This window comes from Emys orbicularis, chromosome 19, assembly GCF_028017835.1.
Source record: "Emys orbicularis isolate rEmyOrb1 chromosome 19, rEmyOrb1.hap1, whole genome shotgun sequence".
Taxonomy (NCBI): domain Eukaryota; kingdom Metazoa; phylum Chordata; order Testudines; family Emydidae; genus Emys; species Emys orbicularis.
Genome location: NC_088701.1, coordinates 2,697,943 through 2,714,892, shown reverse-complemented (window position 1 = coordinate 2,714,892; position 16,950 = coordinate 2,697,943). Strand labels below are relative to the sequence as shown.

General features: G+C 49.5%; 1 protein-coding gene across 1 annotated transcript in view; it reads right to left on the bottom strand.

Moving 5' to 3' along the window:
* CACNA1A (calcium voltage-gated channel subunit alpha1 A) overlaps positions 1-16,950 on the bottom strand; it is a 191,364-nt gene that overhangs the window by 173,634 nt on the left and 780 nt on the right. The window lies entirely within an intron of this gene.

Below are 16,950 nucleotides of genomic sequence, written 5' to 3'. Positions count from 1 at the left end.
TTGGGGCTGAAAGATACTAGAGAAGTAGACAATATAGTCCAGAATTCGGCCAAAATCTCACACCCAGCACATAGCTCAAATCACTCGGCTGGGAATTCCTTGGTGGAGGGGAGGGGACCTTTCTTCCCTACCAGATGCTCTATGTCTGCTACTGCACCCTAATGGCTGTTGAGCCCTGCTACTCTAGCCCCCTTCGTACCTCCTTAGGGACTGTATTCTCTGATCCCTTCCTTCCCATGGCCTGCCCTGCCCCCGAAACTTCCCCCCACACAGCTGTGCCCAGGGATTCCTGTGGCATCTGACCCTTTCCGGTTCAGGACAAGCGTAGCCCAGTTTGTGGCCACCCCGAACTCTGCCTGCCCCCTTTGGATATAAGGCAAATGATGGACAGAAACAAGAAGATGAGTGAAGCAAGAAAAAGGGGGAAAGAAGGATGAAGATGAATAAAAGAAGCGGCATGGAAAGAGTTAAAACTTTTCCAATTATTGAAGAGATAGCTGAAGGCCAAAATGTCACCATAAAATACACATGAATGGTTGTGTGTGTGTGTGCGTACCCACAATACACACCATGCACGCATACACACACCTGCACACAAACTCTGTTTGCATATGTATGAATATTTTCTTAGTTCTTCCCAAAGAGCAAACCATTTACATCACTCTTCAGAAGTACATCTAGAGACAGGGATAAGAGTGATCCCTGCTAGGGGGACATCTGGAGAATGATTGAATCTAGACATCTGGAGAGTGATTCCACAGGAATTGGTTCTTGGCTGTACGCTCTTCAACATTTCTATCAATGACCTGGGAGAAAACATAAAATGATCACTGCTAAAGTTTGCAGATGACACAAAAATCAGGGGAGTGGTAGATAAGGAAGAGGACAGGTCTCTGATACAGAGCAATCTGGATCACTTGGTAAACTGGGTTCAAGAAAACAATGTGCATTTTAATACTTACATGTAAATGTATCCATCGAGGAACAAAAATGTAGGCCATACTTACAGGATGGGGGATTCTATCCTGGGAAGGAGTGTCTCAGGAAAAGATTTGGGGACTGTGGTGGATAATCAGCTGAACATGAGCTCCCTGCGTGACACTGTGGCCAAAAGAGATAATGCCATCCTGGGACGCATAAATAGGGTAATCTCAAGTAGGAGTAGAGAGGTTATTTTACCTATTTGGCACTAATGTGATCACTCCTGGAATCCTGTGTCCAGCTCTGGTGCCTAGAATTCAAGAAGGATGTTGATAAATTGGAGGGGTCAAAGAAGAGCCATGAGAATGATTAAAGAATGAGAAAACCTGCCGGATAATGACAGACTCAAAGAGCTCAAATCTATTTAGCTTAACGAGGAGAAGGTGAAAGGGTGACATGATTTCAGTCTATAAGTAAGTACCTACATGGGGAACCAATATTTAATAATGGGCTCTTCAATCTAGCAGAGAAAGGTCTAACACGATCCAATGGCTGGAAGTTGAAGCTGGAAAAATTCAGGCTGGAAATAGGCATAATTTTTTAATGGTGAGAGTAATTAACTATTGGAACAATTGACCAAAGGTCATGGTAGATTCTCCATCAATGGCCATTTTAAAATCAAGATTTGGTGTTTTTCTAAAAGCTCTGCTCTGGAATTAGTTTGGGGCAGGTCTGTGGTCTGTGTTACCCACAAGGGCAGACTAGATGATCACAGTGGCCTTGGATTCTAACAATCTATGAATGTTTATGGTCGAACAAGCCATGTACTCCCATCACCAGCCACATGTCCTAACATTCCTTTGATCCCAAATGTACATTAATGGATGATGGTGGATGTGGTAGGGGGCAGTTTGAGGAGGACCGAGGGGAGAAAATAGCCCAAAGAATAAAGCAACACACGGTAAAAGGGCCGAAACGTCTTTTTTAAGCGTGTATCAATTTAAATATGTACATAGAACTATAGAGAGAGAGAGCTGCTGCCATTCTCTGTACAAGGCATAATGGGTTGATTTGATAGAGGACCTAACCTATTTTCTGTTCTCTCTTTCATTCCCACTTGCCCTGACGTCACCAGTACCCTTTGTTCAAGATAGTGCTTTTGTCCCATGCCAGCAGATCTGTAACCACCTAAATATAGTCCTGAAGGCACCGTCTTAAGAACTGGTCTAAAGTGCCTGTCTAATAGGCTCCTGGATTGAGAAAACAAGCACAGCAATTTGTAATTTCCGAGATGGCTGCTGAGTCCCCCTTCCTAGGAGGGTTTTTTAATTAGGCTAAAAGGTGGTTTGTAGAGGAAAAAAACAAACTGGAGAAAGCATTAGTTAAATTCACCTTGGTTTTTTTTGGAGTGGCTATTTAACAAAAAATTCTTGTATAAGTGTTGGAGGAAATGCTGGCAGCAGCGCAGAGTTCAGTAGCATCCCCAATCAGGTTGAGAGCTGGGTAATGGAGACAGATGGAAGGGGTCTGTACCACCGACTTGGGTCCTGAAGGTGGTGGGAGCCATGGTGCTCCAGTAGCGCCCAGGAGCTGTAAACTGGTTGAATCTGCCTACCTGAGGATTCCCCCCAGCCAGCCAGTGCACCCAGCTCCTATGCCTCTTCCCTGCACACTCCAGCATAGGGGCATGTACCCACAGAGCATGGTGGCCATAATATGCTGTGGTCCCACAGTCGCTAGCATTGATTGGACTTGCTTCTCCGAACTACAGTGTAGAACAGGCCCCAGATTCAGGAAGCAACGGGCTCCTTTGCACCCCTGCCCTGCTGCTCTGGGTGCAGCAGAGAATTCGGACCACGGCAGGAGCCTGGACAGATTGGGCAACGCAGCTGCAGAGCATTTCATCTCAAATCTGCTGGTTCATAGCCAGCCAAGGTTGGCAGGGGCTGAGAGTCACTGCTGTCTGGTGACAGTTCTGCAGCCACCTTACATGAAAGGAGTTTGATCCTGGTGAGCCCTTAGCCGGCAGGCATCACTGTTGCAAAATCCACTCTCAGATTGGGCACTAATTGGGCCCCTTGTTAGTTCCTTCTACAAGAGGCAGAGGCCACTCAACATATTGTGCTGCCCTAGGCAACACTTCTGTGTGCCGCCACCCACTCAAATTTGCTCTGTCATGACAGAGGGACAGCTGGGCCAAATATGAACAAATGGGGCTGCGACCTGGTCCACAGGGCTGCAGCGCCACTCAGGTTTGGCCCAGCTGCTCTTCTGACATTCCTTACAGTAACAGACTCAAAGCACTCAACCTATTTAACTTAACAAAGAGAGGGTTAATAGGTAACTTGATCACAGTCTAGGAGTATCTACATGGGGAACAAATATTTAATAATGGGCTCTTCAGTCCAGCAAAGAAAGGCGTAACATGGTCCAATGGCCGGAAGTTGAAGCCAGACAAATTCAGACTGAAAATAAGGCGTATATTTTGAAGGGTGAGAGTAATTACCCATTGGAACAATTCACCAAGAGGTGTGGTGTGTTCTGTATCACAGACGCTTTTAAAATCAAGATTGGATGTTCTTCTAAAAGATCTGCTCTAGGAATCATCTGGGGAAGGTTCTATGGCCTGTGTTATACAGCGGGTCAGACTACATGGTCAGAATGGTCGCTTCTGGCCTTGGAATCTACAAATCTGCGGCACTAGGTAGCTGCCCAAACATCTGTCACCCTGGGCAGCTGCCTAGCTTGCCTATTGCTAGAGTGGCCTGGGGACAAAGGCTTGAATGGGCCATGAAGGTGGAACTCCCCATGCTGTACTGTAATGAACTGGGCAGTGACACCTCTGTCCTCTTCTGGCTGGAATCAGAAAGTTCATCTGTATGCCATTGGCCCTATATTGATAACAGGTAGAAGCACTTCTCCTTAGCTCAAGGGTAGGAGCCTGTGGATTTGAAGCAGCAGCATTCAAATTCTATCCATGCCACCACTATGAAGTTCCAAATGGCCACATTGCTTTGCATCACAACAGCCAAGAAGTCCTAGCTGGCTTAGAATGTACCACCGTGCATAAATAATTATTTAGTGAAAAAGACTACCCAAAAAGGGAGAGAATTTCTTGGGTGGAACTTACCAGCCAGCAGACGGCTGTATTAGTAACTCACCGGAAGCTGGAGGACACATCTAATCTACCCAGAACAGATGGCAGATAATAAGGAGCAGATTAAAACTCTCCTACTCCTCAGTGCAGATGTGCAGCCCACAAAGACTACAACTCCCAGCATGCAACAGACCATATGACTGCAAAGCAAGAGCCCTGTCCTGCAAAATCTTAAGCACAGGAGCAACTTTATGCGAGCGAGTAGTCCCACAAATGTCCACTATGCTACTTACAGGATAAACAAGGTCAACCCTCAAGGAAAGGTCACAAAGTATGCATGTGTGTATGTGCAATATGACATACAATGTGTGTATGTATATTACATAAAACTGTAAACGCTTGTAAAAATGCCTTTGGATGAAAGGAGCTCAATGAATGTAATACATGATCTTTTTATGGGGCTAACAATCCTAATTTTAAACCCCAAACTCTCTTGCCTACACGGGAAATAAACCATTAGATTAGTGTTTCTCAACCTTTTTCAAGATGGGAACCCAAGATTCAAAGTAAAAAATGTTCACAACCCCCCTTACATATATTATAAAATTAAAAGTAAAAAATGTATCATGATATCAATGTTAAGCCTATGTAAGTTGTATGTGCGTGTGGTGATTCTCAGAGAATACTTGATCTCGAAGAGCGAGGGTGTGCAGGAAATTCGATTGTACTAACATTTTCAATCCCCTCACTGCCATCGATTGGCTTTGGTGACCCCCTGGGGGTTGCGATCCACTGGATGAGACACACTGCCTTTGCTTATTCAAACGGAAAGGACTTTCTGAAAATAATACTTTGCACTAGTTGTACTGCTCCTTTACTTGCTTGGTAAAGGGATTTATCACGTTCACTTTTTGTTTCTAACAGGCTTCCCTTTCTCATGCATTGACCCATAGCAGCAATTTATTCAAACACTGCAGGAGAAGGTGTATTTGCATTGGATTGGTGTTTGTTCTTGTAATTCACTGAAACATTTCCACTGTTTTTAGCTTTGGAAGGCTTTATTTCATTCTTTCAGTAAACCTAAATTTTGGACCAAATTTGACCTGACAGTTTCCCTTTAAATCCGCACTTAATGTTATGCTCTGACCCAATTTAAGAATTTAAAATTCAAGCATTTTGTACAACAATCTAACCTATAAACCCCAACGCTTCAGGGCACAAGCCAAACTCTAATGGAAGGAGGTTAAGAAGAAACCCGTAAGGCCCCAGTTCTGCAAATTAAGTCAATGGGATGACTCGTGGGGAAGACAAGTGAATACATGTTTGGGGTCTAATTATCCATCTCTGAAGCATCTAGTGCTGACCACAAGATACTGGACTACGTGGACCCTTAGTCTGATATAATGTGGCAATTCTCATCCATCTTCGGTACTTATTACCCATACGGTTTGATACAGGTAGTCTCACAACACCAGTGTGAGGTAGGACAGCGTTATTATCTCCCTTTCACAGATGGGGAACTGAGGCACAGAGATGCAGCAATTTGCCCAAGATCACACAAGGAGCCTGAGGCAGAGTCAGGAAGTGAACTCCAGTCTTTAGCTAAGGTGACCAGATGAGATATCGGGACACCGGGAGGGAGGGGGGCGAAAAAAAAAAAAAAAAAGCCGAGTGATCCCAGCTCAAAATCGGGACCCTATCTTTAGCGAACACTTTAACTACTGTGCGGCCCTTTCTCCTATGGCCCTTCGCTGATAGGATGTTAACCAGTTTGACCTGAACTGAGTTTCAATCTGACAAATACATTAGACACAGCTAGAAGTAAAGCTATTTTACTTACCCTCTTAACCCGTCTTGCTCAGTGCTCCATCACAAGAGTTTGAAAAAGCAAGTGCCTTTGTGAAGGTTATAATGCTTATTCTAGTAATTGATTTGTCTGATTCTGTTTATTTATTGCTGTTTCTCCGATTGTACATAGCTAATGAGAGTTAATTAGTCAATGCACTCATGTTTTTATAAAATATTCTTAGACCTTAGATCTTTCACATGAGTTTTGCCCTTTTCTATGTGGACTTAACTATGGAAATACACTGTAAATCATACACACTAATCCAATTGGGCTGTCATTAAATCTTCCAGCATATTGTTCTGGAAGATAAAAGATTCTGAGATGGAAGAAGTGTAAACAAACAGTCTTGTAAAGTATTTCCTAAAAGATTATTAGTAATAAAGAGCCATATGGGATGGATCGTTGTTCGTCATGGCATATTGATAATAAATTTGTGCCCTGTTTTTTGGGCCTGTGAGAAAGCCACGCTGTCGAATTATCATATATGGGATAAAACAGCAATAGTTCTGTAACGTACCTGTGGTGAGATCAGGTCCCTATTGTGCTAGGTGCTGTACAAACACATAATAAATGACAGTCCCTGTCCCCAAGAGCTTGCATCTAAATTGACAAAGGATGGGGGGAAAGGAAGTATTTTTATCCCTGTTTTACGGATGGGGAAACTGAGGCACAGAGAGAGGAAATGACTTGCCCAGGGTTCCACAGAGAGTCAGTGACAGAGCCAGGGAGTTGAACCCAGAGCTACTGAATACCACCCAAGTGCACTAACAATGAGACCATACTTTCTCTCTTTACCATAACCAGCTCCCTAATTCTTCACTTCTGAAACTTCAAACAGGCACAGGATTCATCTTCACAGCCTGTCCTGAACCACTACATATTTCTGTTGTGCACTGTTAAACATCTGGTGTTTTCCACCCCAGAGGTGGCTGCATTTCAGTGGCAGTTGAGATTTTTCAGGTCGCAGTGGAAATAGGGGACATGAGGAACTTAGACAGTAAATGTATCCAGAGTGGTTTCAACAGTGTCCATGCAATTGTACTCGTGTCAATAGAGATTGTGCCAATATGTACTAGTGATCAGGTCAACAATGGTGATGACTGTGAAAATAGTGGTGCTCCTTCTCCTGCTCATTATACATGCACAGGCATGTGTACGCTGCACTACCTCCCTCAGTGTGCAGGCATCTGAGAGCATGCCAGTGAGACTGGGAATGGAAGAGACAACAAAGGCGAGGATGACCTGCCACAGGTCAGTGCTGCCGTCAGAGTGTGAAGCCCTGCTTGGAAGTGACTCAGGAGTGCAGTGGGGATGGAGTGCCAGACCTGGCAGCACTGCTGTCTGCGGTATTCAAACTCCCGTCAGTTTTCTTGGAGGAGAGCAGGGGCCGGAAGTGACTGTACTTTACACGTGCCAAGGTGATGAGAGTGTCTAGGGCTGTACTAGCAAAGCACAGAGGCCAATGTGGGAGTCAGTCCAGCAATTGCAGAGCTCCAGCCCCCAGCAGTAACCACATACACCACACTCCCTTCCAGCGCTCGAACAGGCCCCAGAAGTCCTTGATCCTAGTCCCCCGCTCTGTCTCCTAGACCACACTCCCTCCCAGAGCCAGGAGTCCTGACTCTTAGACCCCGTTGTTCTCATCACAAGAACACCCCAACTCCCAGAGCCAAGGATAGAACCCAGGACTCCTGTAACTCGGTGCCTCACCACTTCTTTTCTCTGCATCCCCTTCTCCAACGCTGAGGGCCTTTATTTAAAAACAACACCAATAAACAAACACAGTATTCTACAGTAATCGCCCCACCGGCTGCAGTATCCTGTCATGGGCTGCGTCGTTTGTGGGATATCATTGCAGTATTTCCTTTGAATAAGGGTGATTCCAACACTGCTTTAAGGGGAAAACAGGACCGAATGTCCAGGCTCTGGGCTGGGTTTAACTCAGAGACTGTCCAATGAGATGACCCAGTATAGGGCATGGGGACTACTGACACTCCCAGTCCCTAGCCATCAGAACACCCATCCATGTATGCTTAGGGCACCATCATTGTGTTGTCTAGGTGCCAACATGGGGCAGCCTGGTGTAACTTCAGCCAGCTCCTCAGAGCACTGGCGTTGTACAATGCTCTGGCACCTTGGTGCAACAGGGTAGGTCGTGAGTGAGCATCAGGATGAGTGCAACCCTTAGCAGCAGCAGCAGATGCATTCTGTCTGCATGGCGAAGCAGCACTGAAATGGTTAACGGACAGACCCACCGTGTGGCCAGCAGCTTCACCAGGTTCTGAGAAGTAACGCAACAAGTTCTGTTGCACCCGTGGATGTCTCTAAACCCCAGCACCAGACTGCAAATCCCAGCTGCAGCACACGCTCTCGCCAGGAGCAGCAGCAGCCTTGGGGACTAGATCTCTTAGGTGGCTCAGTAACAAACTACAGAGCCTTTCAGAGCTGCAAGGTCTGTAGCGACCACACGTCACTGAGCACAGTGGCCCACGTGAAATGAGTTTGGTGGGTCTCAGTCCGAGCTCAAAGGTGTGCGTATTACTAGAATCAGCAGCCCCAGCAGAGACTGAGGATTGAATGGGCCACAGAGACCGAACTCCCTGACAAAGTGAGCCCCTCTGGGACAGTGGGGGGGGGGGGGGGAAGCTTGCCCTGCTTTGGGAATACGCAGAAGATTCAGGCTGCAGGGGCTGCCGATGCAGCTACTTTTCCCAACGCTGGATTCCTTTAAAGCCACAGGCACATTTAGCAGGAGAGCTGAGGCACTCGGCATATCTTCTGCTGCCAAGGTGAGTAGGAAGGTAGCACAGGGACCCTGCAGTGAGGTGGACAAGGGCGTGGGTGGAACCTGCATGACACATGCCTGTCTCTGGTACATCAGAGCTGGGCCAGCCATTGCTCCTGTCCACCCCCTGCCTGTGCAGCCCTTCTCCTGCAATGCCACGGTGGCAGAGGAGAGACACGGAGAAGGATGCATCCCCTCCTCACTACCTACTCCTTAGCACACCCCCCCCCAGCCCTGTGCATGCTAAATTCCTTTTCTGATCTGATTCCTCACCGTCACAGCAGCTGCTGGAGCAGGCTGCAGAGGGAAATCAGAGAGAATTTAACTAGCAGGGAAAAAATCACAGCAGCAACAGAATTGACACCATAAAGGAGGGTGGCAAAGTGGGGTCCCCCCCACCCCCACACACTGCCCCGGCCCCTCAGACTCACCTGCCCCCTTCACTCCAGACAGAGGCTTCTTCCCTGCACCCCCCTCCAGCCCTGATCTTCAGAGATAGGGAGTATCCACAGCTCCCTTTGGTTTCAGTGAGGGTTGCAGGTGCTCAAAGGCCCACAGAACATTAGGGTCCTAATGTGCCCCGCAGGCCAAACTGGGGGTCCTCAAAAGCCGCCCCTGGCTAACTGGATCAACTGCAGGCTTTTTGTGTTGGCTGAGGTCAACCAACAACCAATTTCTGCTGACCTCTCCAGGACAACAGCAGCATGAGCAAAAGGTCCCAGGCGTCACTATGGTGCACAAGGGCCCCTCAGAATCTCTCAGCAGCGCTGGGGTTCATATTCTCCTGCCCTAATACCACAGGCCCCTGCCAGTTGAGCCAGAGGAGAATCTCCTTTTGCAGTAAAGGGCCTAGGACATAGAGTGAAGTACTTCTGAGCCCACAGGACAGTGGTACATGCCAGCCAGTTCATTACAATACGTCATGTGAGTAGTGCCTCTGGGTACAGGAATCTCAAAGTGCTTTGAAAAGGGTGGGTGCGGTAAGACACATAGAGGAGACAACAGAATGAGTCAATGAAAGAACTGGGAATAGAACCCCTGAGTCCTGGCCCCCCATTCCCCTGGCTCTAGCCACTAGACCAGGGGTTCTCAAACTGGGGGACAGGACCCCTGAAGAGGTCCTGAGGTTATTACATGGGGGGGTCGCGAGCTGTCAGCCTCCACCCAAGCCCCGCTTTGCATCTAGCATTTATAATGGTGTTAAATATATAAAAACATTTTTTTTATTTATAACGGGAGGGGGGTGGGGGGTGTCGCACTCAGAGGCTTGCAGTGTGAAAGGGGTCACCAGTACAAAAGTTTGAGAACCACTGCACTAGAATACTGCTTGCAGCTCTGTAATCTGAAAGAGCTGCTTGACCCACTGACACCCCGGTCACAGCTTCAGCCTACTCAAACTGTGTAGTGAATGCTTATAATCCAGCCACCGTGATCCCTGCTGGGGACCCCAGTTGGGTGGATGGTGGGATTAGAGGCAGGAAAGGAAAAATGAAAGGAAGATGAGGAGGAAGCAAAAGAAATGAACTTCCAGACACAAGGACAGACAAGTGGCTTTTTCAGGTCTCCTATTTCCTTTCTGTACCCAAACATCTGAAATTTCACTCTTGCAAAGGAACGAATGACAGGGGGACAGAGGAGACTGTGCTTCACAGAGTGACGAGAGGGAGCTGACATGCTTGTCTTGTCGATTATTCACACCGCCACCCTGGGGGCTTTTCTATGTGCTGACATTCAACCCTACCGCCACCACTGTGCGGATGAAAGCGGCAGGGAGGGCATTAGAGGCAGGTTTGATGAAGCTGAGGCCTGCACTTAGGGTCCATTACATTTCATTTAGGCTACAGAGTCCAGTTGGAACATTTCGCTGGCTAGAGGCTTTTCTCCCCCTTCAATTTGGCGGCGGGGGGTCCTTCCGCGCTCTGGGTCTTCAGCGGCAATTCTGCGGCGGGTCCTTCACTCGCTCCGGGACCCGCCGCCGAAGTGCCCCGAAGACCGGGAGCGCGGAAGGACCCCCCTGCCGCAGAATTGCCAACGACGACCGGGAGCGCGGAAGGACCCCCGCCTAGGGCACCAAAAACCCTGGCGCCGCTCCTGCTGTGAGTCAGGGCCACACAGAGGTTTTTGGGGCCCTGGGCAAAATCTGAAATGAAGGCTCCCCACCTTTCCAAAAAATTACCCCTGAGGGAGGCCCCGGGGACAAGAGATTGGAGAGCAAGCCTGCTCCCCACTGCCCCTACAGCGGAGGTTCCTGCCCTATGGGGCAGGGCCCAGCTGTCTGCTCTGGGTGTTGCAACCTGGCACATGGAGTCGCAGCGCCACTCAGGTTTGGCCTGGCATCATGATGGAGAGGCAGCCAGGCTAAACATGAGTGGCATTGTGAGCCTGTGCGCCAAGTCCCCAGTCCATTCAGTTTGGGGGCCCTCTCAAAGGGGGGGGGAACTGTCCCTTATGCCCTCCCTCCCCCTTGGGAGGCCCTGCTGTGAATCAGAAAGTGGATCCCAATCCTGCATGCAAAGATCTCTAGTTCGGATGAGTTACTTGCGTTCACCAGCTGGGAGCAGAAATATCCCCAAAGAGCCTGGACACCCGAGATTTTGAGCCCAGCTTTGTGGATGGTCTTTGGTGCTTTTCTGAACTCCAAATGCCCATACTTCGAAGTGCCTCTGTCACCAGCGTTGATGCATTATTATGGGGGGGAATGGTGAGATGGTTAAGGCACAAGACTGAAAGTCAGGACTCTTGGTTCTTTTCCCAGCTATGGCAATCCTGAACTCCACTCCCAAGAGTCCTAGTCCCCAGTCCCATGCTCTGACCAGTATATTTTCTCTGACCTCATTCTCTCCAAGATCTGAGAAAAGAACCTAGGTGACATTACTCCCACTACCCTAATCTAAGCACTAGACCTCATTAATAATAATACCTAGCTGTTATCTAGGGCTTTTAATCAGTGGCCTCAACGTGTTTTACACAGGAGGTCAGCATCATCGTCCCCATTTTCCAGATGGGGAAACTGAGGCACAGAGTGGGGACATGATTTGCCTAAGGTCCCCCAGTGGCAGAGCCGGGAATAGAACCCAGTCCAAATCAGTGCTCTGTCCTCTAGGCCACACTGCCTCCTATTCACCTTCTCCCAGAGTGGGGAACAGGAGTTTGCTAGACCATGCCCCGCTCTATGCTATGGATACCCCTAGGGGGCAGTTCTCCAAGAAAGCACATGGCCAAAGTGCAGCCATGACGTTCAGTCTCACCATGTGGTCTGTAATAACCAAAACCGAAGCCCCCACAGGGCCTGCTACCCAAGTGGGGGGGAGGGGACTTTCCCTCCAGTCTCCCTGCTGGAAGGGTGCAATCAGGCCGTGAGATTCTGAGCTCCTATTGTGGCCTGCTGCCGCCTGCTTCCCAGAGCGTGAAGGGGTTAATGGATTTCCCAGCAGGTCGCTCTGCCGCTGCTGGAGGAATGAAGCACTTAACAGACTCCTGGTCTCAGCACTTTCACATTCCAGGGCGTTGGGAGGCAGCTGATCTGGGGGAGGGGGAAGGCAGCGCTGGCTGCAGGCCCTTGGCCAGAGGAGGGGAGCAGCCACAGAGGGAAAAACGAGGCAGAGACTTGGGGATTCTGCGCAATTGCTCAGGCCCTGGAATAAAGCCTGGGGCACATCCCCCCAGTCCGGCTCACCTGCTGCAGAGGAAGGGAAAACAGGGTCTTTAGATGCACAGAGACTCTCAGGAGATGTCTACACTGCAATTAGAGATCCGCAGCCGGTCCGAGCCAGCTGACGTGGGCTTGTGGGGCTCGGATGAAGGGGCTGTTTAACTGCGGTACAGATGTTTCGGCTGGGGCTGGAGCCCGAGCTCCGGGAGCATCCCCTCTCGCAGGGTCTCAGAACCCGGGCTCCAGTCCAAGCCCAAATGTCTACACTGCAATTCACCAGCCCCTTAGCCCAAGCCGGCGAGCCCCAGTCATCGGGCATGGGCCAGCTGTGGGTTTTTAATTGCAGTGTAGACAGACCCTCAGAGGAACAGAGAGAGCACCCAACAGAGGATACAATGAGGAGCCAGGCAGCCACCTCTCATGCATCTCTAATATCTAACCCAGAGTAAAGGGGGATTTAGGAGGGATCTTCCACAGCATTCATGAGACCACATGAACAAACACACATGCATAATATTGATCTGGCCAGTATATGAGCACCATTGTCCTCTGCTGGATGGACTCAGAACGGCTCAGTTGTGTGTCATACGCCCTGTATTGCTAACAGATCCTGGAGATTATCCTTTTTAGCTCAAGGCCTGTTCTTTAGGAGAGAAGGATCTGGATTCTATCCCTGCGAGAGGCAAGTGTGAATGTCCTAAAAATGCATGTACCCCCCTTTTACGGTTTCCTGTTTATTTAAGAGCCCCTCTGGTCTTTCCCTGCAAATACAGACCCCGCTTGCAACTGAGGCAGCTCAGAAGTTAGGGAATCAGCCAGGGGAGCTGCAGGGGGACAGAGATCTCAGTCGCAGCTCCTAAAGTCAACTGCTGCTAGTGGCACTGTCAGGCAGACTCTGCTGTTGACATGTGGAACCCCAAACCCCTTTGTATTGCCAATGAGGGAGTCAGGGAAACTTCAGGCCAGAGAGGAGAGAAGAAGGACCCTTATCAGGACAAAGGAGCTACCTGACCCTGCCCTCCTCAGAATTACCTGGCTCCCTGCCCCAGGTAGGAGCAAGCAAATGGATACGGGCTGCATCCTACAGCAGTTCTTAGCTACACCAGAACTAGCAGGCTGTGCCGGGGGAGGCTGGGTTGCGGGGGTTGGATTGTTTACTCTACAGCTTTGTTTCTCTTCTCCCTCGCTAGTTTAAATAAAGCTCCTTTCCCGGTTTCCCAGGCAAACTGTGTATGTTGCCATTGCTCCCATTAGTGTGAGAGAGTGACAGTGTCCTGGGGCCTGAACCTCCCTAGCCTCGCACCTTGGGCAATCATTTGTGCAGGGACTGTCCTTTTGTTCTCCATTTGTACAGTGCCTGGCACAGTGGGGTTCTGGTCCATGAGGGGGGCTTCTAGGCGCTACCATAATCCACCGAATAGATAATGTACAGCTCCCAGCACAATGAGGTCTTGGTCCACGACGGATTCCTAGGCGCTACCGAAATATAAATGAATAATGACAATAGCACCTGGTGTTTGGCCTGGCGGCTGCTGGTTGTGCAGAGAGGGTTGGATCTGCTGCTCAGAAAGGACTTGCAGGATTTCAGACCAGGCAGCTGAAGTGAGTGCGGGCGGAAGTGTGTAGCTAGATGGCCTTGTTGGAGGTAACCGGCAGATCTGATGTAGGGGCTCCTTTAGAAGGATTAGAGCTTTATCACCCCAGTGCAAGCTGGCAAGGAGTGCCTATCTGCGGGCACCTGTGGGCAATAAATACTGAGCTGAGAGAGCTTCCCTTTACAGTCAAACCCGCAGCTCTCATTCCATTCTGGTCACACAGATGGAACAACAGTGAGGGGGAGACAAGCAGAAGGCCAGAGAGAGAAGGAGCTTTAGGAAATGAGAGGCAGGAGGTCTATTAATCAGGCCCCTGTGACAGTAATAAATCTCCCTCTTTGAATGACCAATGTGTTGCTATAATTAAAGCTAGCTGCACACCGCGGCTGGGCGGAGGCTTTGGAGGGCACACTGCGGATTCTGCTGCTACAAGGCGGTGCGGGAGTAAGACACGGTTCTCTGCCCACACATTTCCATCCACCAGGAAAACCCATGCACAGAGCCACCCCCCCCCCCCCCCCACTCTCTCTCTCTCTCTCTCTCACTCCTTGGACACTCACCACTTGGCCATCAGATGCAGGGAACCCCAGGGGCTCCTCCTCAGAAGAGCCCTGTCCTGGATGGAGTAGGAGGTGTGGGGCTTAGCCCTTGCTTTGGAAGGGGGTGAGGGTGGGGAAAGTGTAGCCCTCCTGTGAATCATGCAGCTGCATAGAGCAAGGGGCGCGCCTCTGAGGCATACATGAGTGTTAAGCAGAAATGACGATGGAAGAGTAACTCCTGAGTTGTGTGAAGCATTGCAAGGGTTTCCGGGAGCACAGAAAAGGATCGGGGCTCACATCAAGGCTCAGAGTGAAGGCGGGGGCCCTCAGTGAGGTTGGCATGAGCCCATTTTCCCAGTTGTAGTTCCCAGGGATACCCACTGTCCTGGAAGTTCAGGGCCCGATAACCCCTACATCCAAATCAAAGCTCAGTCAAACCCCACCAGGCCTGAGCTTCCCTGGTCTGTATCAAAACTGCAACAGTGTGACTTTTGCACAATTTTGCACTTTCATCCAAAGGACCTCAATGTGCTAAACAAACTGAGCGGGCCTCGCACCTAGGGAGGCTGCTATCATCCCCGTTGCACATGGGGGGAACTGAGGCATGGAGAGGCGACCTGCCCAGGCTTACTCAGCAAGTCCGTGGTAAAGCTGACAAGTGGAGTCCAGATGCTGTCACCTCTTCTAACTCTTAACCCACCGCTGCCCCCTCAGAACTAGGGAGAGAGAGTCCTGACTCCCAATCCCCCCTACTCTACTGACTAGATCACACTCCACCATCCTGGAGCCAGGCGTAGAATGCAGGAGTCCCAATTCCCAGCACCAGAGATAAGGAGGCGCCATGAAGAGAAGGACTATGCTTGGGAATGGTTGAAATGGGCCAGTTTATTTGCCTCCCCTTCATTCCCTGCCACTGGAATCTCTTCCCAGCTTGGGCAGCCTTTGGGAGTCCAACAGCGCCACCTGGTGCGCTCGAAGGGGATTGTGCAGGAGCAAGAAATAAGTTCCCACAGAAATGGAAACACCAAAGGGAAGATTGTTGGGACAGGGGGAGATGAGTCATCAGCAGCTTGATACCAAGTGATAGGCACATTCAAAGCTCTGTCTGATCTATCGCGTCATTCATCTAAATGGGCCTGCTGTGCTGTCCAAACAGACAGTACGAGCTCTGCACACAGAAACCACTCGCCCACCCACTGAAATTCAGCCACCTCTGGGGTAGGACTGTGCATGGAACAGCCCATAGCAAGGCTGTTTATCACATTAGGACAGGAAGTGAAAGGGAATTCTGTATTCAGTTGAAACTGCAAGGAGAATTCAGGGAGGCAGAGCGGAATTATCTAGCTTGGAATTAGGCCAATCATCTTGAGCTAACACTGGGACTCCTGCAAAAAGTGCCACATGACCTTTAATGACCACACGTCTCGTTATGACAGCTAATTTGAATATGGGTGCCTCTAGCAGCATAACGCCCTTTAAAAGGCTGGCGTCAGCACTGAGCCAGAGACTAGAGCACCCAAAGACACCCTCCATGCCACAGAGAGACCTGATGCAGAGGAGAGCACCCCACACTAGCTCACCAGCATCACTCAGTTTTCTTCTCTGTGCACTGAGCAAGCCTACACCTGCGTAGCTGGTCAGAGTTTACTGTACCCGAGCACAGGATGGCCCAGCTGCAGCTCCCTTAGCTACTACCCATGTCAGCCGCATTTAGCAACCACATTATAGCAGGGTTATTTTTCACACTCCCTGCTATTCCCTGGCACCCCAGCCCCTCCCACCAGGGGCCTCCCCCAGCCTGTAGTAACACCATGATCCTCTGGTGGAGATATCAGCATTTCCAAGGCAACAAGCTGGGATTTCTTAAAACCAAAAAGAAAGAAAATAGGTTGGAAAGCAAGGGAAGTGAATCTGAGGGACCGGGAGGGAGGGAGAAGGTGGGGGCAAGGTACATCAAAATCAGTGTTAACCATTAACGCAACTGTGGAGTTCTTCTGAAATGAGATTAATTCACAAAATAAGGAGGCCTGAGCAGCCACCAGATGTCATCAGACTGCTGACACTAGATCTAGGGATTAGATCCAAAGCACAGTGCAAAATAACATCAGAAGGGAAGGATTTGAATATACAAGAGGATTTGCAGCTCCAGATCAGACCAATGGGACCACCTAGCCCAGTGTCCCCCCACTCGCTGCTGGACTGGATTGGACCAATGGGCCTATCTATCTCAGTACCCTCCCATATCAGTTGCCCTGGATGAGCCCAATGGGATCATCTAGCCCAGTATCCCTACCCCTCCATTCCTGCTGCATTGGATCAGCCCAATGGGGCCCACTAACTAGTTACCCTCCCCTTAATTACCACACAAGATCACACTGTAGCCTGGTAGCCCAGTGGTTCTTAGCCATCTTCCATTTGCGGACCCCTAAAAAATTTCAAATGGAGGTGCAGACCCCGGTGGAAATCTTAGAGATACTCTGGAGACCCCCAGGGGTCTGCAGATCACTGGTTG